The sequence below is a fragment of the Capsicum annuum genome, chromosome 12 (assembly GCF_002878395.1).
Source record: "Capsicum annuum cultivar UCD-10X-F1 chromosome 12, UCD10Xv1.1, whole genome shotgun sequence".
Taxonomy (NCBI): domain Eukaryota; kingdom Viridiplantae; phylum Streptophyta; class Magnoliopsida; order Solanales; family Solanaceae; genus Capsicum; species Capsicum annuum.
This window is the reverse complement of record NC_061122.1, coordinates 27,154,658-27,157,853: the sequence shown is the minus strand read 5'-3', so window position 1 is coordinate 27,157,853 and position 3,196 is coordinate 27,154,658. Positions and strand designations below refer to the sequence as shown.

Here is a 3,196-nt window from a genome sequence, read left to right as displayed (position 1 = left end):
TAGGAAAAAGTTTGAAATCAATCCAAATATTTCTAATATTATTAATATTATTATTACTGTGATTATTATTATTGTTACTACTACCACGTATTATTTTGATTGATTTCAATACTACTGTTATGAATTTTCAGGTTTATAAAGTTTTTTCAATGCGTCATAATTTTTTTATTTAAACAAGACGAAACACATGTACAGGTCCTGAACTATTTCACCTTTTCCGTATAGGCACCTCAATTAAGCCATTTACCTATTGAACCCTTGGCTCCTTCATAAATGATTTCAATTAAGTACAATTGTCCGATATGGCACTTTAAGTGTACTCACGTCTGTGAGGCGTGTGAAATATAAATGGACCAATTTATGTGGCACCCAACGCATCTTTTATCTCTTTTTATACCCAGTTTCTTTCAAAAAAAACAATAATTTCCTCTTTCTTCCTCTATTCTTAATATCCACCATTTTTTGTCTTAAGTTCTCCTTCTCCTCTTAAATTTCTTTTTCGCCTTTTCTATTGCTCCGCTTAAATTCTCATACTCTTATTAATTGTTTCTTCTTACTCGTTTTTAGTAGCAATGTCCAATTCACCTTTTTCATTGTCTTCATCTTCTTCAATTGCAAAGAAGTATGTTTATGTGGGGTAAAAGCTGAAATTAAGACCTCATGAACACAACTCAACACTAGTCAGAGATTTTTTTGCTGCAAAACTTCAAAGGTATTCATCTTTTACTGCTTTATTGGAAGAAATGAAATTACTTCGATTGGTAGATGTAATTTTTTAGTTTAATTTTTTCTTTAAACTTGCAGGCGAGAGGTGAATGCAATTAATTCGATTGGTATGATGAAGAAATGCCTCCTCAAGCAAAGAGGGTGATATGGGGTTTATTGAAAAAAGTCAAATCATTTGAAGAAGCGAGGAATCGATCAAGAAAATTTAAAGTGATATGCGTTGGTGCAATAGTGATTTTGGCTACATGAAATTTCTTCAAGAAATGTTCTTAGATTTTGACAAATATTGACTTAGGTTTCTTATATATGGGACTATTTTGATTTGGCTAATTTTGAAATAAATTACTTGTATGAGACTGTTTTGCTTTGGCTTTCCTGTTGTAGTAGGTTTGTTGTGTATGAAACAAATGAGAAGGAATAAAGATAAGTTGTGAAATGTTACTCTACTATGTTTTGATTTTGCTTTCCTATTGTAATTGGTTTAGTTAGGTTACTATACTTTATTTTTTAGAGTTCAAATGATTCATTTAAATGATTCAAAGCTGTCAGATGTTTCCCACAAAATGAACCATCATTCAATAATTATATAAAGCACAAGAGCACAAGTGCAATTGATCGACATTTTAAACACAATAATCTACCATTCAACTGCTCAAAATGAGCTCCAACCATACATTAAGTGTTCATAAAAAACTAATCTAAAACAGACCACAAAATATAGTTTAGAATCTTCAAAAATCCCAACAAAATATCAAAGTAGCCATACAACTAATCACCAAAATATACATTGTACTAAAAATATAATTAATTCAACAACTTCATATTTCTCCTGGTGCACTAGAACTTTCAAGTTGGCTTCTTTTTGACTGACTCATACGCTGCAATTGAGAAGTTGTGACAACATTCTTTTTCTTCCACTTCATTCCTTGAGGCTTATAACCAATATCAATATTTGATTGAGTTGCATCTTTGTAAACACCCGGAATGACAACTCTTTCACCTCTAGTTTCAGGCTGCATAAAATGAAGTAAAATTAGCTTTGTCAAAAGATAATTAAGAATTATATGAAGTTATAATTCATACTTACATTTAATATTTTATTACCACTTATTTGATCAGTGTAGATATCAAATCCTACAGTCTTAGACCTCTTTTGTCCTACTGATGATGTCGATGCTTCAATGGTCCTTTTTTTCTCAAGTTGCTGATCAGATACACTTCCTTTTTCTCTACCTCTGTTAGTACCTTTTCCAGATCCTTTGCCTTTGTCAGCTCCCCTACCTTTGTTAGTGCCTCTACCTCTACCTCTTTCAGCTGGCTGCACTCTTATAACTGCTGAGGTATCAACATACATAGAATTGTTGAAGCTTGGTGGCTAGCTGAAGCTTAGTGGTATTCTAGAGATTGGTGGCTGGCTGAAGCTTGGTGGCATGCTAGAACTTGCTGCCTGCCTAGAGATTTCAGGTTTTCCCATTCCATCCTAACAATAAAGGATATTAATTATATAGTATAAATATCAGAATTTAATTATTGAATTAAAAGATATGAGTGAATTACCTGAACTTTACAGAGAGTTCTGTTATGACCAATTTAATGACATTTGGAGCAAGAAATTTTCATTCCTTTCCTGGATAGCTTTCTATACTTTTTCTTAGGCTCATTCTTTTCTTTTTTCCTATTCTTTCTTGGTCTGTCAGGCATTGGTTTAGGTTCAAGAGGATCAATCACTACACTACTTGTGTTAGGCCACATTTTCATATTATGTATTGACTGAAGAAAGTAGTCATATGCCTTCAAGAATGTATCTTTCTTATACCACTCTTCTACATAAAATTCAAGCTCTATACCTTTATGCTGATAAGCCAATACAACATGTTGACATGGTATGCCTCTTAATTGTCAGCTTCTACAAGTACAAGTCCTTGCTCTAATATCAATTATATGCCTATAAGGACCATCTAAAATTTTATACTCAATCTGTCCATTGAACCTAACTGTGCAATTTCTAATCATATCTTTATTTTATTCAAGTTTTAGCAAAGCCATAGGAGAGATGTCTGAAATTTCGGTATCAACAAACTTTCTTATTTCAACATTTCTATCCATTATCTTGTGTCTAATCTCCTCTAACATACTGATTACAGATTTATGTCTAGCAGGTAAAATTCATGAATTAAATGTTTCACACATATTATTTTCACCAATGTCACATTTAGAATGCTCCCTAAAATATGCCCTGCACCAAGATTTTTTTTCATAATGTAATAAGTCCTCACAAATATCCTTACCAAGTAGACTGAGTTTGCCCATCTCATCCAAAGATTTTAATTCAAAATTGAATTTAGCACACCTCTAAAATTATTTTCTTCTTTCTTCTCCTCTCCAGTTCTGATGCCAATTGGACCAGATGTGTCTTGTACACCACCCCATTTCACAATCTGGTAGCAACTCAAGTATAGTAGGTACAACA

At 32.5% G+C, this 3,196-nt stretch overlaps 1 long non-coding RNA gene across 1 annotated transcript; it reads left to right on the top strand.

Moving 5' to 3' along the window:
* Positions 1-406: 406 nt before the first annotated feature.
* LOC124889337 lies at positions 407-1,158 on the top strand. Its single transcript, XR_007048249.1, has 2 exons — positions 407-712; positions 805-1,158. It is a non-coding gene; the product is annotated as an uncharacterized LOC124889337 (long non-coding RNA).
* Positions 1,159-3,196: the final 2,038 nt, after the last annotated feature.